We start from the raw sequence: 14,219 nt of genomic DNA, 5'->3' as shown, positions 1-14,219 counted from the left end.
TTAAGTGTCTCAGGTTGGATTTGAACTCAGCACCTCCTGACTCCAGGACCAGTGCTCTATTCACTGTGCCACCTAGCCACCCCTGTTCTATTATGTTTTCATTTATTTTGTTAAATATTTCCTGATTATATTCTATTCTGGTTCAGGTGTACTGGTAAGGGCCTCTATTGATCTAATCCAATCCCAAGGACTCAGAGTAGCAAAGTAAGGTTACAAAAGTACATAATAAATACTTGTTAATTGATTGGTTCATTAAAATGCCAGAAATGGTGTTCAAACTCAGATTATCTGACACCAAATCTGTTTCACTTTCAACTCTACTACTTCTTCAAAACTCAGTGTTCTCATCTGAAAAATGAGTATATCTGCCTCATCTCCATTACAGGGCTTAAAAAGATCAAATGAAATAATTAAGGTAGTAAAATGTTATGGAAAGTGCATTAGACTTAGAGTCAGGAAAGCTGTATGGAATCTTTTTTTTTTCCTTTTTTGGTGATTGCCTGTAGGGACCACCTTCCCCAAATATCTTCCTGTACTGTTTGAAGACACTCCCCCAAAATCTTCTTGCCTTGTGGCGAGTTTTATAAATGTAAGAGGCTGTGTGATAGAATAGAAAGAATGCTGGGCTTGGAGTAGGAGGGCGTGGGTTCAAATCCCAGGCCTCCTATTTATAGCCTAGGAGACCTTGACCAGGACATTCTCCAGCCCTCCAGATCTGCAATCAAGGTGGAATTAAGCAACAACAAAGGTCTCTTCCATTTCTAAATCTATGACCCTAAAATGTGGGTTCAAATCCCAAATCCACCATTGAATGTGTTTAACGTTTTTGAGTTTAGCTTCCTCATCTTTAAAGTAAAATGGTTAAATTATGTGATCTCTAAAGTCTCTTTCAGCTGTAATACTCTATAGGCCCTACTACAAGTAAAATTCTTCTTAATGATAAAATATTCTATAAATATGAGTTATAGAATATACTAAATATGAATCTCGGGACACATCTGCTTTTCGGACCCAACAATACAAATCTTTCAGACTCTCTGTAAACCTAAGACTCCAGAATCCTAGAACTGGGAGGGCCCTGATTTATCCCAACTCCCTCATTTTACTGGAAACTGAGCCCCCAATAGGGAAAGGAGTTTCCACAAGTGTTTGTAGTAAGTAGATGTGTGGTGTTATGCCTGGGCTTTCACCTATTCATGACTGAGTTTTCCCCTATAAAAAGTGTTTCATCTGGCTAATTAAGAAAAACACTTCCTTAACGTATATTGGATTATATGCGCACATTTTGTATTTCTGCTCATTTGCCTGTAATGGATCACTTCTGCCTCTCCTCAAGTATCCAGTACTTTTTGTGGAAAAAACTCCCCCTCCCCACTTAACTCCTGAATAGGACTCCAGGCCCTAGGGGCGGGGCAAAGGAGGAGAAATATCCAGGAATCCGATTACACCATAATCACTAACAACTGAAAGATGAGTTGCTCCCTCAGCTCCTGGCTTGGCTTCTGAGAAGTTAGTAGGATTTCCAGATAGGTCCACCCTTCACCGAGAGAGGCTGCATGTGTTCCCCAAGTGCGGCGTGTCTGTCTGAGGTAGGTGCCCCTTTTTTTCACTCTTAAATGAAGGGGGAAAGGATTACTACCGGTCGGATTCTGGTTAGGTTCTGTTTGTCAACCTTTCAGTCCCTCCCGTTTTGAGCTGTTTCCAAGACAGAAAGAAAGGGTGTGTTCATGTGCCAGTTTCCTGCCAAAGAGAAATTCACTATTTCTGTGGGACTCCCTAAAAAAACCGGGAAACTAAGGCATCCCAAGTTAACACAATCAAGGACCTACGGCATATGAGAAGAGACCTCAGAATCAAAAAACACAAACTATATAGAACTTTGAATCACGGAACCTAGGTTATAAAGCTGGGAGGGACTTTGGAATCATAGGTGTTAAAATGTCAGAGCCGGAAGGAACCTTAGGAATGTCCATGAGACCTCTTGATTTTATAGAAGAGGAAACCAAAGCTCAGAACTTGTCGGGAGAAGTGTGCCGTTCTTGGAGGATGTGTTTTCAGAAATAGTTGATAGGCAGTGCAGATACCTGGATTTTGAATGGGATTCCAGGGACCTGACTTCTACTCATTCCCCAGCCACTAATTCACTTGTGAGACCTTGGGCAACTTACTTCCTCTCCAGGTCTCAGTTACCTTGAGACAGTTGGAGTAGTTGACCTCCAATATCCTTTCTGACTCTGTCATTTACTGTTTATGTGCACGTGTGTAGTTGAGATTTAACTGATTTTGTTTGTTTGTTTGTTTTAAGATTTAAATCATTACTTGTCTCCAGGCAGAACTATCCCAAAATGAGTCTGAATATCTAGGTTCTCATCCCTGACTTGGCCCTAATTCACTGTGTGACTTTGGGTAAGTCATTTCACAGATCTAGAACTCAATTTCCTCACCTTTAAAAATAAAGGGAGTTGGACTAAATGATAATCTAAACTCGGTCTCTTCTAATTCTGAATTTCCTTTTTGGTGACTGATATTCTCACTTCCTAGATAATGTTGACAATAATAGCTCTTTAACATCTACTGACTTATTTAAACCCTAAGAGCAACATTTGCAGGGTTAGATACTACCACTATTTTTCTCCCCATTTTACAAAAGAGAAAATTGAAATTCAAAGAAGTAGTGATTAACCTAATACCTCGATAAATTATAATTATATGTATATATTATAATATATTATAATTTCAATTATAATTTATATCATACTTAAATTATAATTTATATCAATTAATCAACAAGCATTCATTAAGCCCCTTCTATGTGTCAAAGCATTGTACTAGGAATGCAAAGACAAAAATAAAAGTCTTGGACCTCAGGGAGTTTATATTCTGTTAGAGGTTATACAAATACATACAAAGTAAATATAGGTAACAAGGAGGCACTAACAGCTGGGGAGATCAGGTGACCTTTGAGTTCAGTCTTGATGGAAGCCTAGAAATTCTAAGAGATAGAGATGAAGAGGGAGAAGTTTCCAAGTATAGAAGAGAACTCATGCAAAGGCACAGAGATTCAAGAGAACTCTACTTGTAAGAAACAGCAAAAAGGCCATTGGCTGGACTATATAGAGTACATGAAAGGGCATAGGATGGAACTTGCTAAAATCCTAAGTTATCCAAAGCCACGACAGGAGAAACAACTCATCTTTCGAATGGCTGAAAAAGTAGATTGGTTTGAGGTTTTGATGAGTTGTGTATTTGATCTTATAGGCAAAAGGGAAGTTTTTGAGAAGAGGGAGTAATATAATCAAACCCTATGCTTTAGTAAAAATCACTTTGGTGATTTTGATGGGAAGGATGGTTTGGAGTGAGGAGAGACCCAAGGATGGGAGACCAATTAGGAGGTGATTAAAGCAATCTGGGTAAGAAGTTATGAGGACCTAAACTGAGGCGTTGGTCATGTGACTAGAGACAAAGGAATGGATGCCAAAGATGTTGTAGAGGTAGAACTGAATAGACCTGGCAATCAATTGGATAGTGGGGTGAGAGAGTGAGAACTGAGATTGAGCCAAAAAGCACACACCAGAGCACAGGCATTGGAGGCTCTTGGTTGACTATACTGAATGGGACTACCTGTTTAGGAGCAGCAAGAGTAGATTGAAGCTGTGAATCTAGGAGAGTGGAAGGATAGCAGTGCCATGATGGAAAATGAGTTTTCCTTTGGTTCTCCTCCTGGACTATATTGTGGTCCTGCCATTCCCACAGGAAGTGAGGGCAAAATAACAAGCTGCACTTAGAAATAGGTCTCACTAGATCTATTTCATTGTGCAGCAGCAACACACTCCCATTCTTTGTTCTCTAAGGAGCCAAATAATTTAAGCAACAAACAGCTAGTGTGATCCATCCTTTGAAATGCCATTGTCAGTCATTAATATTACCTTGAAAAATCTAGTAAGTAGTACTCAAGGTCAAATTACAAGGTATTGGAAATGGTGGAAGGAAACAGATTTACAAACTTAGAGGTGTTTATTAAAGAATACGTAGGATCGGGGTAGCTAGGTGGCACAGTGAATAGAGCACTGGTCCTGGAGTGAGGAAGACCTGAATTCAAATTTGGCCTTAGAGACTTGACACACTTCCTAGATGTGTGACCTTGGGCAAGTCACTTAACACCATTTGTCTTGCCCTCCCCCCTCCAAAAATAAATAAATAAATGGGAAAAAAAAAGAATACATAGCATCAGGTAGAAATCAGCACCTATCTATTTTCACAAGCCCTAAAGTAGTAGTACCATTCAAGATGTACAATCCTGAGGCCCTAAACTCTAAGAGAAACTTTGTGACTTATTAATATCAAATGTGCATGTGACCCCACTGGACACTGCCCCTATTCTGATTCAGTCTGTTTCTCTGTTACCTACTTGTTATATTCTCACTGGATGTGTCAATAAGGGCACTCACCTAGTCCAAATCATTTGTTGCAGTACTCAGCCTCTGAGATGCTCCTATCCTGAGCTGTGGGCATGCATGCTGACTCCCTATTAATCCTTTATCCAGGAGCACTATGGTCACTAGGTCAATGAAGGGATAGTCTCTTTCCCTGCTTTATTCTGGGTATCCAGGTGATTTAACAGATCAACAAATTTTGTTATTACCAATTAACAGGCTCTGAGTTCTATTTAAGAAGCATATAGCATACCATCTATTATGCCAAACAGTAATTGGCTGGGAATAAGTACCAATATGGGCATGGTTGTCCTTAAAGTAGTGATTTGTCTCCCCTGAGATGACCCTGTAAAAGATAAGATTGGGGTTGCAGGAGGCAATAACAGCAGGGGAGATTAGGTGCTTTGAGTTAAACTTTGATGGAAACCTAATAATTCTAAAGGAAAGAGATGAACAGGGAGAGCAGGGGCACTGGCAAGTAGTTGGCTTGCCTCTTAAAAGAAATTGCAGAGAAGGATAAGGAGGACAGTTCCTGGAGAAGAAAAAAAAGCAGGGGGGGAGGGGGGTCACAGACAGAAAGGCAAGACTATAACACAAGTTGTCAATGGAGCTCATAAAAACTGCTGTTCCTTTCTGCAGTCTCAAAGGACCTTCCAGCCAAATCCTGAAAACAAAAGAAATCAACTTAATTCTGTAAATAATTCCTGCATTTCAGTCCTCCTTTGATGACTCAGAATGACAAGTATGTGTCAATGACCAAGAGTTTTTTAAGGGTGTCTCAGCCTTCAGCCAAGAACAAGCAATGACAGGCTGGCCCACATCAATATATAATAATCCATTTATTCATCTCTGATTAAAACTCTTCACAGCAATTATTCTAGATCTCTCTCTTCTAAAGCCCCTAGATACTCCCTCTCTCCCCAACTCCAATCTCTTTATTTCTTACTCTGCTCAGAAGATCGAAATCATGTCAAGAAAACCCCATTCTCTGTACCTTAAAAACTACAATTTGCTGAAATTAACTCTTCCACTTGTACCTACTAAGGGATTTTACTATATTAGTCACTGATAATAAGAATTAAATTAAATTGAACAAGTATTTATTGAAAACTTACTATATTCAAGGAACTGTATAAGGCTACACATGTGCACGCACGTGCGCACACACACACACACACACACACGGCCAAAAAAAACAGTCCTATAACTAACTATAAGTCTCAAGGAGCTTACAATTGGAAGAAGAGCAGGAATCAACATATATACACTTAAGTATAAAATTCGGTAGTTTGTAAAGGGAAAGAACAGCAAGGGCTATTCTTTCTAGAGAAAGCAGCATCTGAGCTAAATCTTAAAAGAAAGGAAGGATCCTGAGAGGAAGCACATTCTAGTCTAGTCTGTGCAAATGCATAAAGGTAGGCTATGTATTGTGAAATTTGGCGAATACCTAATAGTTCAGTGAGTATGGGATATATCATTTGTGAAAGGAAGTAATATAAGATAAAAATAAAAGGGCAGGTAGGAACTAAATTGTGCAGGACTTTAAATTACAGGCTGCACAGTTGGTATTTTATCCTAGAAGCAAAAAAAGAGCATCTCGTGATTTGGGGGCAAAGGAATAACATGGTCACAACTATTCCTACAATTCAATTTTATGTAGCCCTTTCAAGTTACACAGTACCTCCACAATAATCACATGAAGTAGACAGCAGGAATATTATTATGCCCATTTTACAGATGAGAAAGCTAAAGTTTCAAAGAACTAAGAGATTTGCCCAATATCACTTTAGTTAGTAAATGTCAGAGTCAAGATATAATTGGCCTCCTTATTCCAAATCCAGTGCCCATCCTACCCTACCATCCTGCCTAAGCAGTGGCATCCAGAATAAGATCTGCAATAAACCAAAATTTCTAACCTCACTTTGACCATTAGAATTGGTCTCTCCAACAGACTGGTTGGATATAACTATCTGGAATCTTAAGAGGCTGATGATTTAAAAACACATCTACTTCCATAGCATTGGCACCAGCATACATACCTGAGGAAAGTAATGATCAACCTCAACATAAGTGGAAATTTGGCAGAAGTTGTTTGATACAGTACCTTGTTGGTCTCTATTCACCAGCACCATTCCAAGGGTATGGCAAATAAGGTCCTAGACGAAGGAAGGAAGGAAGATAGGTCGGTCGGTCGGTCGGTCTGTCTTTATTAAGTGCCCACTATAGGCCAAGCTAAGTGCTTTAAAATATTAGCTACTTTGATCCTGGAAGGTAGGTTCTATTGTAATTTTCATTTTACAGTTGAAGAAACTGAGGCATACAGAAGTTAAGTGACTATAAAATCCAGGTCACACAACTAGTAAGTGTCTGAGACTAGATTTAAACTCATGTCTTCCTGACTTTAGGCCCATTACTCTATCCATTGAGGCACCTAGATACTCTTAGCAAAGCTCTCAGGTTGTGAGATAACATCAGAATGCTGGTGGTACACCAGGGGTCCAAGGAGGCAGCAGGTTTGGGAGATATTCTATGTAGTAACTAGTGCTTTAAAAAAAAATTGTAAAGCAACACAAGTCTCCATTTTCATCCTTGTTCCTGGACAATGAGAATTGCTCTTCAGAATGTGAACTTTTTGAAATGGATTATAGTGGAAGGGAAGTAGAGCCCTGGATTAAGATCCAGAAGATCTGGGTTCTAATCCTAACTCAGTTACTTTCTACCTGTGTGACTTTAAACCAGTTGTTTCTTCTGGATCTCAGTTTCCTCATCTGGAGAAAAAAAAGAAAGAGGTTAGGCCAAATCTATAAGCCCCTTCTAGTTCTAAATCCTGTAAATTCATGCCCTTGCAAAGACATCAATCATCAAACAAAAATTATAGTATGCTCAGTATTGCTACATTTTCTTAGGGAGGAATGTGATCTCTAAAGTTTCTTCAAGCTCTCAGAATTTATTCTTTTATACTAATATGAAATAATAGAAAGAGCAGTTACTTAGCAGTTAGGTGTCCTGGGCTTTAGTCTAAGTTCTTTGCTAAAAACCTCTATAAAACTTGGGCAAACTTTTTTTTTTCTGAGTCTCATTTTCCACATCTGCAAAATAACAGGGACAAAGTAATCCCTTTGCACACTTAAAACTCAGTTAAAATCAAGTGCATATTAATTCAAGAAGGATGCATCATAAATTTAACATGTTTGGGGTACCTAACTGTTCACAGTCTATATTTATCTTACTTACAAAATGGCATTTAAAAATCTTAAATTTTTTAGAAGACATTCTTTTGTCTATATGATCATTCAACTAACAGCCAAAGAGTTTGCTGTTTGATCATCCTAAAATCCTTGTGTACAAGATAGCCTTTACCTCCTTAACGTAAACAAGAACCATATAACACAAGCAGTGTCTCTCTCTGCAGGCAAATCCCAGCGTGTCATCTAACCCTGCTATTCTGTGACCTAAGAGGCAATGTGTTGTAGTGAAAAGAGAGTTGGATTTGAAGTCAGGGGAAGGTTTAGACTTGTTCTCTCTTTAGCCCAGAGAACAGAACCAGGAGAAACAAATGGACATTGCAAAAAAGGCAAATTTAACTCTATGTCAGAAAAATATACTCTCACCACTAAATCTGTCAAAAAATGGAATGGTCTGATTTGAGAGATGTTAGTTTCTTCTTCACTGGAACTCTTTAAGTAGAGGCCAGATGACCACTTGTCAGGTATGTTATAGGGGGTGTTCTTTGGGGAGATTGGACCAGATGTCCCTGAGGTCCCTTCAAACTCTTTGTGATTCTGGGACCTGGGTTAAAATCTCAATCCTTGAATTTATTATATGCGGTGGTGTTCGGTTGATTTTCAGTTTTGCCTGACTCTGTATGACTCCATTTGAGGTTTTCTTGGCAAAGATACTGGAGTAGTTTGTCATTTCCTTCTCCAACTCATTTTTACAGATGAGAAAACTGGGGCTAATGGGTTTAAGTGACTTGACCAGGATCACACAGCTAGTAAATATCCAAGGCCTGATTTGAACTCAGATCCTCCTGACTCCAGGGCTGGCACTCCATCCACTGTGCCACCTAGCTGCCCTGCAATATGGGGTACCAACTTACTGCAGTAAACAGTGTAACCAGGTCAAAATTACTATGAATTGGATCAGGGAGGAGTAGCTGGAAAACTTTAATGAGACATCAGGATGATTAGGCAGTAGGCAGCTGACAGCAGTGGAGTATGATAAAAGGCACTGTGCTGGTCTGAACCTGTACCAAAGTTGGAGCTCCCAAAGGGTGGGGCCAAAGGAGTTAGATCCTCAAAGTCTGGGCTTAGCATAAGTATTCAAAGCACTTTCACAAGCACTGTGTCCTTAAGTCCTGACAAGAAGCCTGAGAAGTATATCTGAGAGGAATAGATTTCAGAGCTAGAAGGGAACCTTAGAAATCATCTAATCTAACCCTTTCTTATTATAGATGAGAAAACTGAGGCCTGGGTGATGTGGGGGAGAGACTTCTCCCAGGGTTAATAAGTGGAAGATCAAGGACAAGAACCCAGGCTTCCTAATTTCCAGTTCAGTATTCTATTAAATAAATATAGCACCAGGTTATAAGAGGAAACATGAGGCAGAGAACCACATTCCAATGTTGAAATCAATATCAATAAATATTTATTAAGCACCTACTATGTGCCAGGAAATGATGTCATAGGTAATTAATTATTGAGTAGGAAAACAAAAACAAACCCCAATATATTCAAGAGTCTCAATGACTCAATAAAGAATAAGAAGCATTCCCAGCACTGTTTAGTCCCTTCTCCCTAGTCATGAAGGAATTTTTGTAAGGTGCTTGTATCAACTTTGTTTGTTCAACTAAATGGGTTTGTTCAACTAAAGTAACTACCTGCTAGGTAGAGGGCAGGGAACAAAGAGCCCTGTGGGAGGCAAGTCTTCCCCAGGCCCTCCTAGCTACTTCCTAAAGTGAGCCCAGTGTTGCTACCCTAAAATAGGATCCCTGTGAAAATAGCAGTTCTCCAGTCAGGGAGTTTGAGTTTCTTTTCATCGTTCATAAGTATAAATGAATTTAATTTACATTTATATAAGGATTAAGGGTTATGAAGTTCTTTTCACACAGTGTTTTATTTATAATAATAAATCCTCAAACTTGGAAGACTGCTAGTCCATCTGGACCCAGGATTCTTAACTGGTTTTATTCCTAGAATCCCTCTGGCAATCTGGTGATATTTAATACTACTCTGTGTGTGTGCGTGTGCACATGTGCATTACCTACATTCACAATTTTTTTTTAATGTTGAATTTCAGTTAAAAGTTAGTGAAAATAAGGGTATATTTTTTCTCTTCCAAGGTCATAGCTTCCTAGAATCAATCCCAGACCCCTGGGAGTCCCTGGACTCCATGTTAAGAAGCCCTGATCTATATAGACCGACCCATACTCGATCCTTCCCCCTCCATACATGGTCACTGAACTTTCATTGAATATAGCACCAGGTACATATTAGGCACTTAATAAATGCTTGTTAAATGAGTACATTACTTAATGCCTACCTAATGGGGTCGTTTTGAAGAAATATTAAAATGCTATATAAATATAAATTGCCAGTATTATTTCTTTTCTTTTTTTTTTTTTTGGAGGGCGGAAGGCAGGGAAATTGGGGTTAATTGACTTGCCCAAGGTCACACAGCTAGGTAAGTGTTAAGTGTCTGACCCATATTTGAACTCGGGTCCTCCTGCCTCCAGGGCCAGTGCTCTATTCACTGAACCACCCAGCCATCCCGAGTATTATTTCTTTTTTAGATAGCTCTGATGGTCAAAAAGTTTTAATAAAATATGTTTAATCCCTCTCCTATAAGAAAAACCCCTTCAGACATCTGAAGATGGCTATCATATATTCCTGTAGTCTTCTCTAAATTAAGCAGGGTCATTTCCTTCAACCAATCTTTAGAAGGCATGTTCTGTAGGCCTTCCTCTATATTGATTGTCATTCTCTAGATACTCTCCAGCATAGCAATGTCTTCCTTAAAATGTGGTGCCCATAATCAAACATGATATTTCAGGTACATTCTAACCTTAACACAGAACAACAGGTCAGTCACCTCTCTCACTCTGAACATCTATGCCTCACTCAGCAAAACTTAGAATAGTACTAGCTTTTATGTCTGCAACATCACACTGCAAATGCATATTGAGCTAACAGTCTACTAAGACCACAGGGTCTTTATCACTTGAACAATATACTTATTGTCTAGTGAAGTATTCCTGTTTCACTACTTGCAGAATTGATTTTTAAATGAAAATATAGGATTTTATGCTTATTCCTCTCTAATTTCATCCAAATCTCTCGTTATATAGAGGAAGAAAGCAAGAAACAGAGGATAACTGAGTTGCCCAAGGTAACAGAAGTAGAAAGTAATGAGACCAGTCTAGGAACTCTGGTTCAACCTCTAGCTCCAAATCTGAGGTTTGTTCCACTATACACTGTTGCCTCCCATGACTTTGAAACTGTCTTCAAATTTCCAAATTTCTTGCCTTATATGCAATTCCTTTCTCACATGCAATGAGAAATTCACCTTTTGTGCTTTCGTGTTTGCCTTGGACATAATATCACTGGAAGAGAGATTTTCTCACAAGTGGTCTGACTAATTTCCTCCTCTTAAGCTTGTTTGGTCTTTGGGTGCCTTTCACCACTATCTTCCTTTAATGCAAATAAGATAGCCAGTTAAGATAAACTAAACCAAATATGTCTCCCTCCAAGGATGAGGGAAGAACATTTCCTATGTGTACGTTCTTGGAATCATAAAATCTCAGAGTTCAAAGGGACACTAGAGGTCAGTAAATTGAACTCATACCTGAGGAGGAATCCTTTATTACAAAAATCCCCTCTAAATGGATACCCAGTTTCTGCTGGAAAGACCTTAAGTGATGGAAACCTGACCATCTTCTTTTTGTTTGTTTTTTGGAGGGGGAAGGCAGGGAAATTGGGGTTAAGTGACTTGCCCAAGGTCATACAGCTAGAATGTGTGTCAAGTGTCTGAGGTCATATTTGAACTCAGCTCCTTCTGACTCCAGAGCCAGTGCTCTATTCACTGCACCACCCAGCCGTCCCAACCTGACCATCTTCTAAGATAACTCATTCCACCTTTAGTCAGTATTCACTATAGCAACAACCTGGGTCTCAGTGATACAGATTTCATTCACACTTGAGGTTTAGAGTCCCCAGAGACTGGCTGCTACCTCTTAGGGTAAACAAGAGGGCCCACTCTTCTAACACTGTTGCTCTTAAGCTGCCACCAGTGTGCTCCCCATTAATAATCAGTCAGAATTAGTTAACTCTTTGTAAAGGTATTTGCTGAAGTTGTATTAGTAAGCAGAGTTGGTACAAAACATGCCCCTAAAACCTAAAGTGCATTATTCCATAAATATGTATAAGGTCCACAAGAAGAGTGGACTCATAAAATGTGGTAATAGTGAAGCTCACGTTTAGAGAATACATACGGGAAAAGGGTGTCTCCTAACTCTTGGCCCTACAAGTCCTTTTCTCCCTTCATGGAGTCTTTAAACAGCTCTCTACACTTTAATCTCTCTGTAGCTCCCCATTGGGCTTCAAGGATCAATACCTTTCTGGAGTCCATAGTAAACACTCCTCTCTCTCATAAAAGAGAATGTCTTTTTTCCTTAGAGAGTCTTTCTGTTCCCAGTGCAGCCCCTTCTACTTGCATTGACCATGTCCAATCCCAGATCATTCAGTCCTCCCAAAGACAATTCCATGCCAAAATACCTCTCTTAAAATCAGGAAGAAACAAATAGACAGAAGCAGCCATGTGCTCATGCCAGCCAGGCTGGGCTAGAAGATGAGACAGCAGCCCTTCCCCCCACCTGACCCTCACTGACAGCTGAAAGGAAAGAGACAAAGAAGCAGGTGTCCCCCTTCAGGATTCCCAATGAGTTACAGATCAGCAACTCATAAGTCATCAGGTCTTCCAGCTTTATAGCCAATTAGAGAACTCTTCATCATCACCCATTGCAAACCCTTGAGTCATGGTGGGAAGCAGGCTCACCCTAAGCTTCTACATAATTGCTTGGACTGGAATCAGGCAAGGAACATCAGTGCATGCTGCAAAGACTGGGCCCCATAGATAAATTCACTACATTACATCATTGTTGGGAAGTTTTTTGTTGTATCACATTGAAATCTAAAGGTTATCTCACAGGGTTTTTCTGAGGACCAGCTAAAATAATGATTTGATCTAATGATTTGAAGTTATAAAGTACTAAAAAAAAGTTCTGTGCCAAAAAAATACTTTGAGAGGAATTAACAAGATCAAAGGATTTTTTAACTAGAGAGCATCTTGTCTGGTATCCTCATTTATATACTGAGGAAAATGAGGTGTAGATAAGGGAAATTACTTGCTCAAAGTCACCTAGTGAGTTAGTGGCAGAATCAGGACTAGATCCCAGGTTTCTTAACTACCTGGACTGTGCTCCTGAAATTAGCCTGAACCAAATTAATCAAACTTAGAACTCCCATGTTTCCTTAACAGCTCTTGGAAGTTTCTTTGGTTTTTTTACATACTGTCATTTCCAGATATTCCCTAGTTCCGTAGGCTTTCTTCATTATAAAGAAATACAGTTTAGTAAAACCAACGAGTTTAGTAAAACCAAACAGCTAGGTGGTGCAGTGGATAAAGTGCTAGGCCTGGAGTCAGGAATCCTCATCTTTACAAGTTCAAATCTGGCTTCAGATACTTAATAAATATGTGACCCTGGGCAAGTCACTTAATTCTGTTTATCTTAGTTTTGTCATTTGTAAAATTAGCTGGAGAAGGAAATGGAAAACCATTCCATTATCCTTCCCAAGAAAACCCCAAACAGGGTTACGAAGAGTAAGATATGACCTGACGGACTAAGCAACAAATAAATCTAGACACATACATGCATATGTATATGCATATATGGCTCTACCTACACATAAACACATATGTATTTGTATGTATAAAAATGTAGATATGTGTAGAAAGTCTGTGAGAAAGAAAAAAAAACAATAGCATCATAGGATGATGTGAAGTTTGACAGGAAACAACTTACATTCCTATCACTCTTTAATATTTAAAAAGCACTTTTCCTACAATAAGCCAGTGAGGTGTTATCAAGCCAAAGAATTCTAGACCAGTATCATTAATGAATATCAATTTAAAAAAATTTTAAATCCTATCAGACTGCAATAATTCAAAAAATCATTATTTGTGACAAAGCTGAATTTATGCCAGGGATGAAAGGATGATTCAATATAAAGAAAACAACATAATAAATTACGTTAAAAATTAAAACATCCAAAGTCATGTGATTATCTTAACAGATAAAGAAAAGCCTTTGGCAAAGTACAGCTGTTATGTATGCTAAAATCTATAAAAAAATATAGACATAGAGGGTCCTTTTTTCACATAAAAGTGTCTCTCTTCAAACAAAAGCAAGCATCATATGTAATAAAAATACAATAGAAGCCTTCTTAATAAACATAAGCAAAAAGTAAAGATGTACACCCTCCCCACAATTATTAAATATAGTTTCATAAATGCTAGCAATAGCAATAAGACAAGAGAAAGAAATTAAAGCTATAAAGATAAGCAAAGAGAAAATCAAATTATCCCTCTTTGCTGATGACATGATAGTTATTCTTGAACTCCTAGGGAATTAGCAAAGATACTAATTGAGAAAATTAATAACTAAAGCAGAGTAGCTACAAAACAAACCCACAAAAATCAACAGTATTTATATATAATATTAAAAATCCC

At 38.7% G+C, this 14,219-nt stretch overlaps 1 protein-coding gene across 5 annotated transcripts in view; it reads left to right on the top strand.

Annotated features, from left to right (window-relative positions):
- Nucleotides 1-1,425: 1,425 nt before the first annotated feature.
- BDKRB2 (bradykinin receptor B2) overlaps nt 1,426-14,219 on the top strand; it is a 64,872-nt gene continuing 52,078 nt past the window's right edge. For 4 of the 5 annotated variants that reach the window (XM_069104240.1, XM_069104241.1, XM_069104237.1 and 1 more), the window contains exon 1: nt 1,426-1,589. The gene's annotated coding sequence lies outside the window, so the exon portion shown is untranslated. Of the gene's footprint in view, nt 1,590-2,305; nt 2,407-14,219 lie in introns of all 5 variants that reach the window. The other variant, XM_069104239.1, reaches the window with a different exon arrangement.

This window comes from Petaurus breviceps, unplaced genomic scaffold (assembly GCF_028583685.1).
Source record: "Petaurus breviceps papuanus isolate PSGF00001 unplaced genomic scaffold, PetGlider_PUasm1.0 685, whole genome shotgun sequence".
NCBI classification, from domain to species: Eukaryota; Metazoa; Chordata; class Mammalia; order Diprotodontia; family Petauridae; genus Petaurus; species Petaurus breviceps.
The sequence above is the reverse complement of the archived record's forward strand: the minus strand, read 5'-3'. Positions and strand labels throughout refer to the sequence as shown.